The 16,463-nt window shown below is 34.0% G+C and overlaps 1 protein-coding gene and 1 long non-coding RNA gene across 10 annotated transcripts in view; both read left to right on the top strand.

The window, feature by feature from the left end:
* LOC135841990 (collagen alpha chain CG42342) overlaps window positions 1-16,463 on the top strand; it is a 434,760-nt gene that overhangs the window by 74,241 nt on the left and 344,056 nt on the right. The gene's annotated exons all lie outside the window — the stretch shown is intronic.
* Window positions 5,077-16,463, top strand: part of LOC135841992 (uncharacterized) — a 196,694-nt gene continuing 185,307 nt past the window's right edge. The window contains exon 1 of the long non-coding RNA XR_010558043.1: window positions 5,077-5,445. This is a non-coding gene — a long non-coding RNA (uncharacterized LOC135841992). The remainder of the gene's footprint in view (window positions 5,446-16,463) is intronic.

A 16,463-nucleotide genomic window follows, 5' to 3' on the forward strand; every position in this document is an offset into this window, starting at 1 on the left:
GATAAGAAACTTTCAATTCGTTGATGGATACAGTTGATATGTCTGATTCACTCGAAGATCGTCGAATAGTTGAGCAAAGTGAAATTTTATCAGATGAAATTGAAATATGACGTTCTCGAGATGAATTGAGCGACTCTTCTGATGCAGTAAACGAATGATGAGATGAAAATATCGAAACGTTGAAAACTTCGTTTAAATCGTCGATCAAAGTATCACTGAATTTCACAGGAGCTACGTCGTCGTTGGTAGAATCGTGTGTAGGCTTTATTCGTTTACGAAATCTGGTCTCTTTGTAAAAACCTACTGGATGCTGTAAGCTGCGTAAACGATGAAGCTTTATATTTGAAGAAGGTTTGGGATTAAGTTTCTCAACCAACTGTTTTTCGAGTTCGTTGGGAGAAACAACCAATAGGTCTGGCAAACTTCTCGACCACCTTCTGTGTGACTTTTTAGGAGTCACGAACACAGCCGTCGATGATAACTCGTCGTAATCAGGTGAGAATCGACTAAAATCAGGAACTTGATTCGCTGGATCAATAATCGAAGTATCAGGAACTAATCGATCAGTTGAAATCGAATCTTGAATTAATTCTTCGCGTGAATTACTCGACACTATGAAAGAAATTCTTCAATACACGAAACTCACGAAGCCAGCGCGATAATGGTGTGAATATACCCTAACTAATTCCCTAACAATCCCTAACTAGACCCTAAAACCCTACAAATTGTCAAGGAACATCTAACAAAGTAATACAAACCCTACTAATCGAATAAAATACACAATAACAAATACCTATATACTCGAAGATTGAATAACATGCATAAAGGATCCAAAATATTCGAACGTTGGGGCGCCATCCTATAGTATAGGAAATTTCGACACTTATTCAACCTTCGAATATTCATATTTAACACATAGAAAACAAAAGGAAAATAATAATCATAATATCTTTATTAAGGTCTCCTAGAAACCTATCATACCTTCGGAGCGTCCATCTTTAATACCAATACGAATACAGAATAAAATGGCTGGAACTATAACCAGGAACTCGAATACAGGCCGACACTCTTTCTTACGCACTTCACACTCGAAAGCTTTACAAATTAGAGCTTGAAACAATTACAAGAAATAATCGAACAAATTCATCAACTAATTGCTCAAAAAGAAAAAGTAAAAATTCGCACTAAAAGCATTCGAAACACAGAAACATACGCAACGAAAGATATTACAATACTGTTGCCTTAACCTACGCAGCAGAACACAACGTGAACAAGTTCTGATAAGGATATGTGCAGTACACGAATACAATAGATACTCTAGCAGTTTGGTTTTTCTAGGAACTCTTTTTCTATTCGATCACTCGAAGCTATTTTTATCTTTTTTCATATTTTTTTTTTTTCAACTTAAACTGTACTTCTTATAATCTTATAGCTAGTTTGTACTCGAATGCTCGAAAGCAATCGAAAACGTTTGGGGGGAAGAGAGAATTTAGTTGGCCTAATTATCTACTAACACAAACATATTTACACATATTTCAAGGTCTTTTGAGATGCAATTTCGTTCGATACGTTATACCTTTACCTAGACAAGTACATTTATTTCGTTTACGCATTTTCATGCTCGTAAGTAGGTACAATTGACAGTGTGCTTGCTAGAAAAAACCTTCTTAACACGAATCTACGTAACCCATGTATCTACCTACTCGATACATGGTTACAGGCGGAAATTTTTCTATCCAGTTTCAACTGGAGACAGAAGGCTCACAAATGAAATAAGATTACTTATGGCCATGGAAATAAATTCTTCTCATTATTTTACTCAATAAAAAATTCAAATTATTCGAAATTTCTCGAATTTCAATTTTGACACAAATTTTCAAAAATGGAAATTTTTTTAGGTAAGTCTTACCTACTTAAATTGACACAAACTTTAGCCCCACGTTGGGCGCCAATTTTAATTATCTGTGGTATAGGATTAAATAATTTTAATAAGGAATCATTTTTTGGGGAAAGCTTGGCGTGTCCAAATAGGTAGGTAAGGAGTTAGACTGGTATAACTAAATAGGATAAGTGGGTAATTCTACAGGAAAGTAACATAAAGGAACCTGCCTATACTCCAGATAATTAAAATGTCTAAACAAGAGAGTAATTTATTTCCTATCATCGAAAAAGGTTAGATAAAGGGACTATATACAAATAGGTAAATACCTATCAAAGTTCCAAAAGCATAAGGTGAGATCGTAACCTCTTTTAGGTGATAAGTATTTATTCGATTATAAAATATTATTCATAGGAATAATTACGATGTTAGACACATTATAAATTTGAATCGTTTACTCGATTATCTAAATTTCCAAGAGCTAATAAAATATCATACCTGATATATTTAATTATTAGTTTCTAAACCTGACATTACCTTGACAATTTTGATTTAATAAACTAAGACGGAGTCAATTTCCATGACTATATAGTAGCCCTATCTAAGAAGAATTTTCCCTAGATTCACACCATTATCTAGGCGTGTGCCTAAGCACCGCCATTACTGGCTTACGTGACACAGGTCTACTCTTCCATAATTAAAACCGATTCAATCGAATTAAAACACGAAATCATTATCGAAAATTCAAACAAATTTAACACTCGAAACTAATTCATTTTATTCTTACTCGAAACATTATTAGAAAAATAAAAACATGAAAAGAAAAAGGATTAATTATAACGCGATCGCGTAACACTTCAAAACGTACGTACTAATCCACATTCGAATTCTTATTGGTACCTACTACGTTAGGTAGGACTTACCTAACGTCCATAAGTTCAACTTTTCCCCACTCTCATCACTTAAGCCCAGAATCATTGAACAATATGTAGATAGGTTAATCTACCCAAATAAATTCAGGCAAATTAACATGACCTATGCTACAGAGTTGAAGATTTGACGCCAGTTCCTATACTGCATAATGTCTCCATCGAAGATAGGAAGAGTGCCACCTTTGAGCTTAATTCCAGATTTCTTAGAAGGAGCATGTTCGACGACTATTTTTTGGGCAATATTGGAGTCTTTTGCAGTTGATAAGGCATTGATATTAGCGTCCAATTTAGCCGTCATCTCAGTAAGTCGAATTATATAAGAGCATCGTAGCTCGACATTGTCTAAAGCTTGGATGGAAGCTCGAAGTTGATGCACTCTGATATCTATTTCAGTTTTATCTTCCGAATATTCCAATCCGTTACGAACATTTTCTAAAATATCGTCGACATCTTCGTCTAAACGGTCTAAGAATTTAATTTTCCAACATGAAAAACCAACATAAGAAATTGAAAAAATATAAAATAATTAAACTATACTACATACATACAAAAATTACACACTTACATGCCTGGGTGATTGTTCTAGCGGAGTAGGTGAAACCTTTGACAAATTGTCTGACATCTTAGGTATCTGAAAATGAAATGGAAAACGTTTGTTTTAATACACATTGTGTTTCTTAAATGAAAACTTGCTTTATAAATTTGAACAGACGGGACTAACTTGGAATGTGCAATATTCCGTTATCATCGTGAATATTTCATTACCAATTATTTCTTGGAATTGAAATTCTAAACAAATATTACTGTGGAAATTCGTCCAAAATGGACATCCAGAGTAGTATACGGGGCATTTTGGGGCCCCAAGATTGGAGTTGGCCAAAGTTCCCTGTGAGTTGGAAGTTTTTCAATACAAAATAAATGAAATACAAAAATTTTAATTATTAATAGAAAAAAACGAAAACCAATTATAATTACAGTGGTGTGAAAATTATTAGACTTGCCGGTTTTTTCGCCGCTACGGAACCACGTTATCGTAGTTTTATCGGGTAAAAACGTACTGTTAAATAAAATTAACACATCCTCGATGTTTTATATAATACCATTGACCACCAGAAGCAGTTTGTTTTGGTCAACAAGCATTAAATCAAGTCATAAATATCGTTTTTGAGTTGTAGAACGATATTTCACGGTCATCTGTAGACCTCAGCTGATGACGACTGACCATTAGTTTTCAAAATAAAGCATTTTTTTGGAAAAGCGCCATCATTTTCACTGGAATTTGAGTTGTTTAAATTAGACTAAAAATCAGCCTAGAATGCAATAACGTATTTATTTTAAAAATTAACATCACAGTTTGAGTTGAATAAATTACTATTCAAAATGAATCTTAATATTCAGTGTAATAACCGTTACTTTTTATTACGTACTCCTCTGAATTTTTTTTTCGGATTCAACCATAAATAAATAAATAAACATTAGGTAACATTAAAAAAATAATAATAATTCACTTCTTTTTTGTTTCTCACTTCAATGGTTAATTTTTACATTCAGAAGAACCTCGCTTTGGTACCTATTGAAAAATAAAAAAACTTTGAGAATTGAGATCAAAAGAATTGAGCAAAATTATAATAACAAACATGAAATATCTTATTTGCAGCGAAAGTTGAAATTCAACCATGAAAGTGGGAACTACATACATACGTATAAAGTAACGCAAAAATTCAGGATCTCAAAAATATTTCCATTTCGACGATATTTTCTATTTTATCGTGATTTCCTGGTTTTCAAAATGATTGGTATGTGTGAAACCATCAAACATTTATATTTTTTCGACCCCTCTGAACTGAAAATGTAAAATGGTAGTCCATACTCACGAGTTCTTAGATCGTTTAAATCTGTATTGAATTTTGAAAATTCCTAAATTTTATGAAACTCGACGAGCAGAATTTTGTATTTTATTTTAGTGAGCTTCTGCATTGACGAGTGTTGAGAAAATGAGAAAGAAGTACAAGTATGAGGGAGAGGTTGTAGGTAGTTTTGATCACTTTATTCAGTACTCGTAAGGAGTCTTGAGTTGTAGATCTACATAGTCACATGTGTGTACTGTACTTGTATAAGTACATAATTACATGTATATTTTTGGCAGATTGTGCATTCGTACTTTCGCGTTCGAACTTGATATCGATGCACAATTGTCAATTATGCAATATCTACCCATGCAACTTGATAGAGTTTCAAAAATAAGCTGGCCGGGTAAACCGATCTCTTATCTTATCACAGTGTATCGAATAATTATAACATTCGCTTCGGTTTTAGCTAGTTTGAGCTCGAACGTAGTGCTCACATAAGCCTTAATTATCTTGTCCTTTCTGATATGTGAAATATTGCCTTACAGCGTAGTTTTTCAAGTTGAAAATTGCATTCGTTTTCGTACGTGAATATGTTCACTTTGTCGTAGGTATTTTTTCGTTCATTTTTGATCGTGATGTGTCGAATTTTGCACTACATATTTTTGCCAGTGAAAATAATCATTTCGGTTCGAAGTGTTTTTCGAGGATGCAAACGAGCTCGTGTTTTTGAAAAATAATTTTTGCTGTATTTAGGTAAATATGATCTTCATAAATATACGTAAGAGTAAGTAATGCTTGGTACATTTTTGAAGTTAGTACGATTAGATTATTCTTTAGGTGTTTTTTATTGTACTAGAGTGTGCTTATTTTCTCTATCCATATGGTCTTTTGTGTTCACTTTTAGGCGAAAAGTGAGCTCATTTTTTTCAGGGAGGTTATTACGTGACATCTCCCCACGTTTTATAGCATCAAAATACTTACGTCTTCTGCTTCCAAAATATATCGCTGATGTGGAATTTTAACCTTTCTCCCTCACCTTGTGAGATTCGTTAATTGAAAAATGTTCTAGTCAAGTATAACCAGAAAATTTTTCAATCAACTCGATCGATCTTTCATCGAATGAAATCAACTCGATTTCTTAGCCTGACCTCCCTTCCAGGATCAACCAATTGTCCTTTTTGGTCGGAGAAATGATAATTTACGAGGTGTTTTTTTAAATTGAGAATAAGATAGTAGGTAGAGGTATGTTTCCTTCTCAATGATTTGCTGGTTTCGAATTATTTCTCATCGTAATAATATGCTTTTAATTCGCTTGTAATTTATTACGACAAAATGACCATTCTCCGTGTGCGACAAATTGATGCTTATAAATGAGCTGAAATTTTCAATTTCGAAGGGGTTTCTCTGTTTCACTCGAATTATGAAATCCTTTTTTTTTCAAATTGCCGGATATTTAACGAGTTCTGCATTTGAGGAAGTGGTACTTACTGAAAGTCAAAAAAATGCTCCAAGAAAAGTTCTTTACTTTTCATTGAGTATTCGTTGAACATTCGCTTCTCCTCGATTAATTATTTGGTAATTGAAGTAAAATAGATTCGTATCGTATTTCTGATGGAAGAGAGGGGGGGATTTGGAGTTGTTGACACCTGAATTGAGAGGCTCATGAGCGATTTTTTTTTTTTTACTTTCACGATGGAGAAAGCTCTAAAATTGAGGATAGTTTGGAAAAATATTGTTTCTATTTACTCGAGAAAGTATATTGGGGAGGGGATTTGTTCCCTTGAAAAGTGTTTTGAAGCTTTCTTTTTGATGAATTGTTTTTGGGATCCCAAATCTGAAATTTGGATAAATTTTTGATCCGTGCCACTGATTTTAAAAAATATCTGCCTAGTACCCTAATAGATTCGTTTCAGTGTCCATAAATTCTAATCAAATGCTGTTCAGTTTGTATAACTGATGGAAATAACACTGAAAGAGAATCAACACAACAGAAATGAAAACACAATCTTCTTAGTTTTTTGTATACGGTATCTGCGAGCACATTTCATGTACATGAAACCCCTCTCCCCCCTTTTCTCCACGCTTCGAAAACTGTCGTCAAAAGTATAGCGACGCCCTGCGGGGTTTTTTTAAATTGCAAAATCAAAGTAAACAAAACCACGTTACGTGTACTTACGCATCGCTAACAGTTTAATTTTTTTTTACGTTCGCTACTCGTCGATCGTATTCGTATAGGTATAATAGTTACGAGTATACGAAAAAGAAAAAAAAATGAAAAAAAGTAAACAAAACACATAGTGTAACAACACATAGCACGTATTCTCTCAACGATACATCGTTGTTCTTTTACGATTGCTTTTCTTTGTCTTTCTTATTGCTTCAAGTAGGTAGATAGGTTTTAGTACCTCTTTTTCAACAGCATACACACGTCTTTGTACGTATGTAAATGTTCGAGAAATAGAGAGAGAGAGAGAGAGATGGAAACGATCGAAGAGAAGGTGAAGCAGCGAAAAAGAATAAGAAAAAAAACTCTACACGGTATACTTGCATTTAAGAATAGGAAATTCAATATTGCTTTTAACATGTTCTGTCCGAACGGAAATACCTAATTAAACGTAACGTGGGTACATTACTTTTGAAACATACGAACTCGGTACGCGCGGATAAAGGTACTTAAATCTATTTTTAAATCTATGAAAAACATTGAACTTATTTAATTCGATACCATAATTGTGAATTTTATACGCGAAGAATTGAGAGCACGTGTTTCCAGTCCACCGAAAGATGGAAAGAACACGCGTATATTCTGTTTTTTTCAATATAATGTATCTATGCAGCTATTTCTGCTTTTATTTTTTTATCGGGTTTGTTTGATGTTTGAGGAAAATAGGTCGTCGATGATCTAATTTTTTTCGCGAGAAATGTTGGCAAATTTATGTGGAATGTGATTTCTTGCTTTAGTGAATTTATTTACATAGTTTTTTTCATATTGGAATGAGATGATGTGTAGGTAGGTATTTGATGAAAGGATGGATTGCAAATCGTAGTTGTTGGTTTTGTATCGTGTTTTTAAATTTGGATTAGTTTGTGCAAGACGTTTCCTCTGGAATTGAAATGGGAAAGAATGGCGAAAAAAGAAATTATCTTTTGAAAAATGAAACAACTGGATTTTCTAGTTGAAATGGGAGGCAATTATTTTCTGTTTTGAACTGTACTCTTCGATTTGAACGAAACCGAGCTAAATTGAAAGAGCATATTCTAATACCCCATGAACCTAAATGTAAAATTTCAGAAGTTCATTTTTGATTTTTGGAAAATTTTTGAATATTAAAAAATTCAAAAAAAAATGTTTCAAGGGTGATTTTGACCCTTTTTGTGAAAAATTGAATTTTCTCAGCAAAGTGAACCAATATGACACCAATTTTTCAATTTTCTCCCTCAATTTGACTTTTTTTGGAGCCTCCAGCGAGTTTTGAAATTTCCGGAGAATCTCTATTATTAAGAGGGTGTATCGCCGTCTAGAAATGAATAAGAGAAAAAATCGCGAGCACACACGAAATAGAAAAAGAAACATACTGAAAAAAAGTTTCTTTCGTTGTCCTATAGCTAGTCGCTGAGAAAACTTACCACACACCTCGGTCTCGGCCGTGTTAAGGGATCGTGAAAAGCGGGGCACCGGACGATTTACGCTTCGGTAATCACAAAAGCGAAATTAAAACTTCGCCCTTAAATAAATTATCAATGTCCTATATCGATTAACATGTCAAATGAAGGTTTTCCACTACACAGTATTCTCGTAGTTTACCTACTACTATTTTTGATTCGAGCAGAAAATTAGATTTATTTGGCGTAGAAAGTTTTTCTTTCGTTTAACGAAAACGAAAAAAAAAAAATCCATCCTACCCGTCAATCGAAATCGTCTTCTTTTTGCTCCTTTTTTTGTACTCTCCCCCTCTTCTCCGAATAAATTGGTTAAACGACGTCGACGAGCTAATAATGTAAATTAATAATATCGCTTCAACATTAAGAATTCCCTTGGTTGTGTAAAGGCGGCTCAAACGAATAGAGAAGAGGGCTGCGGTGCTTTTTAAAAAGCCAAACTTATCGGGTATAATCTGCGAACTGTGAAGTTGGAAGACGCTCGCGTATTTTCATGGTCCGTCGATTCGTGTTTTACAAAGCTATTTGATGGGTTAGCGTCGCGATTGAGCGCAGCCCTGGAGACGAAAAGTGGCGCTGGAGGTGTCTAAGGTATACTCTTGAGGGGTGTAGATTGTGGCGAAGATCGAAGGAATGGAGAGAAAAGGTTCGGGATGATTTTTCATTCGATGGTTTGGTACGTGAGGGTATTGTTTGTATAATTGGTAGATCACTTTTTCATCAATTGGTCTATTTTTTTATCCATTGTACATCAGAGTCAATGTAAATTTTTCGAAAGTCAATTAATACAATATATTGGCTGGAAATCTGGGAAAGAAATGAGAAGATGATTAGTTTTTTTTCGTTGTTGGATTTTGATCATCTTGCCCCAACTGTTGATACGAGTATACTTTGATGGGTAGAAATTTCGATTTTTTTTTATTCGTTTGGGAAGCAAGAGAAGGTGGCAAAGAAAGGGGATTGTTGTTGAACGAGTCAATTACATCTGACTAGCTTTGCATTTACGTATCCTTCATTTTTACAATCAAAAGTGAACAGCGAGTTACGTCGATGATCAAATTCAACATTTTAGCGATGGTCTAAAGGGGAAAACAATTTAATAGAATTTTTCAAATGAACGAGACACGTGTTTCCATTACTACGCCCAACGTGGCATTTGTGAAATGTGCCTGTCAATGGACATTTACTCGATTGCGACCTGTAATACGAAGTGACGTTGTCATTTCCGTACCTAAATGTATACTTTTGTGTAAGTGATTCTTTCCCTGACCCCTTTTCCGCTCATGTGTTGAAATTGACATAATTGCTGGGTCGTCGTCGTCGACTGGACACGAATTGCAAATCCTTATAATCGAAAAACTAATTGATATTTCGCCATCAAAATATATGAAGGAATGATTTCAGTCATCTGTGGCTGATTTGGATCTTGCTGGAGAATTCCTCAAGTCTGGAATTCTTGATTGAAATAGAACTTTAAAATAGAGAAAGAGGACCCCTTGAAGGTCTCATTCATCCAATTTTTCTGCTGCTTTAGTTTATTCATTGATAATCGAAACAACTGCCCAATTGGCACCCCTACCTAAAGCCTACAAACCAAAAACTCTGTTGCAATCAAACAGCGATGTTGAAAATTTGAGATTTACAATGACCAAGATCCATCTGAAGAATTACGCGAAGCAATTTTAAAAATGGAGATTATGCAAGACCAGGATGACCAACTTAGAAAAATTGAACGAATGCTGCAATATGGAGAAGTCGACGAAAGAACCAAAATTAGAGGCCCCAAAGCAATAAAAATAAAAATTTAAAAACAAGATACGTAGTTGAAAATGACATATTATACTGTAAATTTAAAAAATTGCAGCTGATTAGGCTTTCTGTATTTTCATTCTCTCTGCCTGGAGTCTCGTGTGCAGAAATCCACATGTTGCGGAGTCGTCGTCGACTGGACGCTAATCACAAATCTTTAATCGAAAAACTAGCGTGGTGGTATTTTTCCATTGAATGTGAGACGATGATTGATTCAGACCTCGCAACAAGCTAGAATTTTTCAATTTTGAGATCTCTGATTGAATTCAATTTATTTTTTGTATAATTTGAAAAAATGATTTGTTTCTTTCTTTACTGAAAGATATTCAATTTTTTCTTGCATTGAAATCAAATTTTAAAAATCGTTTAAAAGTAGAACAGAATCACAAATAATTTGTTGAAAATCAATAAATAAATGAACTTCATCAGCTGGAAATTGATGGATGAAAGTTTCTAGGGGCCCGCTTTCTTCACGTTTGAAGTCCTGTGAAAATTCACATCTGCCAATTTTCAGCTGCTCAAGTTTATTCTTCGATTTTTAGCGAATTTTTAAATTTTTGGTGTTGCTTCTAAAACATTATTCTACAAATCTTTTTGGTTCTTTTTGCACACTTGAGTTTTGAAGCGAGCCTTTTTGTTTTTAAGGGTTTTCCTTGAAGAGTGAATTGATTAGCGAATGGTACTTTAAGGTAGCCAATGAGCGATCAGTATTCAATGAATTTGAATGCGAGATTTAATTGGATAGGATTTTAAACGTTTTTTCATCAATGTGTACACAATTAATCAGTATCAAAGCAAAAATCCTCTTGTAATCAGCGAATAGTACATTTGCAAAGATGTTGCAACGGGTAAGAGCATACACTTAGAGAACTGTTTCGTAAAAATTACTGTGAAATTTAGTAAAGTGGCCCTCTGGTTACCCTTTTTGTAAAATTTACCACATTTTTTAGTAGTATGTACCATAAAATGTAGTACAAAAACTAATTTTTACTATGTTTTTCAGTAAGATGTACTATAAAATGTAGTAAATACTACGAAAAGATGACCAGAGGTCTCCTTTACTACAGTTTTAAGTGATTTTTCTCAGTGTACCAAGATGGGCTGTCTTTGATTTAATTTCTTTTTTTTTTGTTGAGAAATTAGAGGTAGAATTCGATGAGAAATTGCTGGGACCTCAAAAAACTTCAGGAATTATTTTGAATCTCCAACTTAAAACATCACTTTTACACCGAGATTTAAAATTTTAAAATTTACGTTGAAAACCTAAAAAAAATGTCAATTGTTTTGGTGATACTTGATCGTCTTAGGTAAGTAGATATATCCACTTGGAGGTTGGAAAATCGTTTTTGAATTTTTTTTCACTTTTTCAGTGGTTTTGCATGACTTATGAAAATGAAACGATTTTGGACGAATACTTCTAATTCGATCCTACGTGTTGTTTTTTCAATGTTTTGAGCTTTTTGTTTCATTCGCCCTCGTTTAGGGGTCAATTTTGAAAATTCTCAAAAATAGTCTTTTCCGCTATCAAATCTACTAAATGTAATTAAGTAATTATTATGCTGCTGGCTGAAGAAAGTTCAAATATTCAATAAAGTTTTTCAGACGATGTGCTTGGCATGGAATGAATGATATCGTGTGTCCCTTTGTATAAGCACCAGAATATATTTTCTGCGAAACTTGTGTCCTTCTCTTTGTCCAGTTCGAATTGTTTTTTACCTTCATTTTTTTCTGAGTTAGGGCAGTGTCAAACCTTGATTGAGGATGCGAAAATTTAAATCCCCTTTGAACGGCATAAAGAATTAACTTTTTTTTTCAAAATCAGGTAACTATACGTACTAGAGACGTTGAAAATCTCTGGAGTCATCATTATAGTTGATTTGAAAGTCCGAAAGCAGACGGTGTGTCCTGGATTCCAACCTTTTGCCTCGATAATACGATTGGTTATTAGTAATTTTCAAGCGCTAAATTTGAATGATCAGAAAGCAAAAACCCTACTGCAATCAGCGACTAGTTTATAACTTGTTTCAATAATTTAAATGTTCTTCTACGATTTTTTTCACGATAAATGGAATAGTATTTCGTGAAGTATTTCGGGCAACCACTATAGATACGTTGAAAATCCCTGGAATCATCATTAGTTGGTTTGAAAGTCCGAAAGCAGACGGTGCCTACTCTTGCCTCAATAATATGATTGGTTATTACTTACTAGTATTTTCAAGCGCTAAATGTGAATGATCAGAAAGCAAAAAATCCTACTGCAATCAGCGAATAGTTTATAGCTTGTTTCAAAGTTAACGTTCCGTCAATGTGCAGAATGTTCTACTCTTCTACAAATTTTTTTCGCGGTAAATAAACATTTCGTGAAGTATTCAATAAAGCTTTTACACATCCCCAGGCACATGATGACCAAACACTCATGCCATCTTATCAAACTGCACTTCCAACTGGTCAGCTCACCTTACTCGTAATTCTCATCCACAAGCCATCATCATCTCTTCTATATACTGATGTGTACTTTTCATCCAAAGTCCATTATAGGTCTGATAATAATTAAGACCTTATATCGCTATAGCTAGATGGAACGCCTTTCTTTGTATGTTTACGAAACACCATCGCATCGCGAACCAAAAGACCACCTGTGCGAGTTTTAATTTACTTACTTTTTTTTTCAATTCGTATCGAATCGCTATAGTCGTTTCATTCGCCGAGCTGCTGGATTGTTTACACTTACACGCATATTTTGTTTCATATACTGAAGCAGAAGAAAGGAAAAGGTCCTAATTGAAACATTTTTCGCGTTCGAGTCCGACTCGATGAACTTCACTCCTTTATTTGGATTTCGTAGTGGTAATTTATGCACCCGATGCCATATTGCTGCCAGTTGCAAAGACTGTATTTTGGAATTGGTGAGATATTCCAGCTAGATATAAATTAGCATCTATTAAAATAATATTAGGATTTGATTATTTGAGTACAAAATGAGAGCTTTTTTGACTCTGTGTGAATTCGAGAAGATTTTTTTCAGAAGGATGTGATGCGATGGATGGATCGTGCTGTTGTGTGGATTTTTAATACCTACATATTGTGATTTTCTATTGAAGACTTTTTGAGTGAATGCAATTTTTCAACTCGTGTAATGTTGTGAAGAAGTTGTGAAAGCCTACCTTACAACAGAACCTTTTCGCTGATTATATTGTTGGCGTCAATTGAAATGGTCAGTATTTTTTAATTCAGCGCTAAATTTTAACCCATTTTGATAAGTTTCAACTTACATGAAACGATTGAAATGCATTTTTTCTGGGCAATTATCAGATATAGGTACATCGAAATCCAGCAAAAATTTTCTGCCACCAGCGAAAAAGCACGCAGGTTGATCACTTTTTCGATTTGGCGTGTAGACTACATAATGTATGTATAGTAGGTATTCCTTACCGCAACAAAAAGATGAATTATAAAGGCTAGAATTTAATCCTGCGAAATTTTCAAACGAAGTCTAGCGTACAGAATAAATACATACGTATGCGATCTTTCCCCTTCACTTGATACCTAAACCTACCTACACACGTAAAGTAAAATACCCCTGAAACACATTTACTAGAGAAATTTTATTCGATCAATGCGTATTCGGTTGGTTTTTCTTTCGACGATAAGAAGAGAAATTTACGCTTGACCGGATTATTACATTGGTATACGTTTGCTATGATTATACTGCGCTGGTGTGTAACTAAATGTACCAGTGTATGCTGTCTTTTTGAGCATATAAAACGTGCGTGTAGAAGTGAGCAGATATAACAAAGTAAATTCCTTTATGATATAAATTTTCGCCGTAAAAGATTCGACTTAGCGCAAGTTTAGGCGAAAATAGCACTAGGTTTGTGAAATTGGAAAAACATTTCGGTACGAATTTTCCGGCCGTTTTCCAAACGTCTTTGTGTGTGAATACGATAGAGGTCTTTTTGCTGTTGGTGTGGGGAGGGGGGGTCGTCTCATCGATTTGTTATGAAAGTCTGGCTGACGTTAGTGTGGATTTGAATGACTGCGGATGATTCTGTGGTTGTTGGGTAAAATGAAGAAAAAATTGAACAGAAATGGTGCCTTTTACTGAAATAATCCTAATTAAATATCCTGATTATGTTCCATTTGATACTGTATGATAGATTCAATAGCCAGCTCCATACATATTTGTATTTACAGTCTACTTACCGGTAACTGGCAAAAAAGGCCATGTAAATCAAATTTAACTGGGATTTTGTGGCCCAAAAAATTCAACGAGATTGAATTTTTTTAGCGAAAAGTATTGCCAGAAACTAAATTTTCGACTAAAATTGACCACTTAGTGCGGGAGAAATCGTAAAAGACTCACATATTTTGTTCTATGATTCAATTAAGAAATGATCAACAACGCGCAGTACGTCGAGATGGAAGCGATGAAATTTTGAATATTTGATGAATAAAATTTAAAAACAACTAATACGTACATATCAATGCAAGTTTGGCAACTAATAATAGATCAAAAAGTAAAAACTCCCTTGCAATCAGTTACAATCAGTTGAAATTGATGCCTTATCTCTTCTCTAAATTGGTAAGGTAGAGTGGGGTAGTTGCAAAATTGTGACCTCGTGCAAAAAAGTATCATTTTTCTGGTTGTGCAAACTAGGGGATGTCGAAGCAACATCCTTTATCGACATATTCACGTTCACATTCACTGAACCAAAGTTGGCAAAAACTAGCTTGTAAAAATATGCTGTTGAAGAATTATTCAATAGTGCATGAATAATTCGAATATTTTGACGAAAATTTTTTCTGCGCATTTGAATAAAAAATTTGATCCCGAAGTTGGATTACAGATTTCGGAATTTTCGAAAAAAGGGTCGTTCAATCTATCGAAATGGGTTGAAATTTCGGTGAAAAAATCAGAAATTTCTATCTAATTTTTTTGATAACAATTTTGAGTAATTCGAAACCCAAAATTGAGACAAATTTCTTGAGATACGAGTAGAAGGTTATGAGAAAAAAATGTTATATCTATGCTCCATCAAAATGGGTTATTTTGTGCGAATTTCAAATACGTATTTGAACAAGAAAGTTTTTTGAGCATTTTAAAAGGATTTTGAGCCCAAAATTGTATTGAAATTTTTTTTAGCATTATTGAAGAAATGAGGTCAAACTTGTGTCATGATATTCGAGATGTTTGAAAAAGTGTCATGCTACCAACTTATCGAAATGAGCTACAATTTCAGGGAAAAATCAGAAATTAAAATTAAAATTTTTCTGACCACTTTTTGAAAAGCTGCAGTTTTGAATTTTGTTGAAATTATACGAAGGATTCAATTAAGTAAGTACATACTTTTGTAAAAATGCTTTAGAATTTTATTAAAAATTAATGAAACGTTTTCATGGAACGGGCATTGGACATGGAGACATACCAAATTAATAAGTTAGGAAATTTAACTCAATGTTGGGCTGAAAATTCCTCAAAAAGTGCCCAAGAATAGTTTTGATGAAAATTTTTCATTTTCTCCTGAAATTTTAACACATTTTTATATAGGTTGTATACCTTTTTCGAAAACCCCGAAAATCACGACCCAATTTTTGGATCAAAATTCTCCAGAAATGCTCAAATAACATTTTTGTCGAAATATTTGAATTTATCGCGAAATGTTAATCCTTTTGATGAATCACAAGGCCACTTTTAATCGTAGGAATTGTTCATTTTTACTCAAAATTGAAGTTGAGGTCGACTTTGAAATTCGACTACGCCCTATCGTGTGAGCTGATTTTTGCAAACCTCGGTTCAATTGGTGTAGAAAAAACTCGTTTATGCTATGGATATGCATTTTCCATTTTTGGGCTAAATTTTTGCAAAAATACTTGATGGGCAACAGGTGTCTCATAAGGCAACTGCCAACCTGAAGTGAATATATATTCGAAGTGAAGAGGTTGCCTGATTGGTAATCTGTGAGAAAAATTATTGGGCTGAATCTATTTTGAAAAAAGGGAGTTTTCAGGCTCCATCCCCTTTTCTGTTGTGCAATTGCAAAAATCCAAAATAGGCCTTCGTCTTTCTGGAATTTTGTATCTACACATTACTACAAAAGTCTTGACAGAATTTTTTGGGTCATAAAAGTATGTATCAGCCAACGAAACTCTTTTTGCCGAATGAACTGTAGACTGTTACTTACTCTTAGACAAGAATATCGTAGGCTCTAAGAAGTTGAATATGGCATCGACTGAAGTGAAGTCTGGATTTTAATTTCCCTTCCATCCAATCGTACCCTATAGTTGATAAAATAATTTCGTTATTGTGGATCTAAAATCGTGTATTTATACATC

This window comes from Planococcus citri, chromosome 3 (assembly GCF_950023065.1).
Source record: "Planococcus citri chromosome 3, ihPlaCitr1.1, whole genome shotgun sequence".
Classification (NCBI taxonomy): Eukaryota; Metazoa; Arthropoda; class Insecta; order Hemiptera; family Pseudococcidae; genus Planococcus; species Planococcus citri.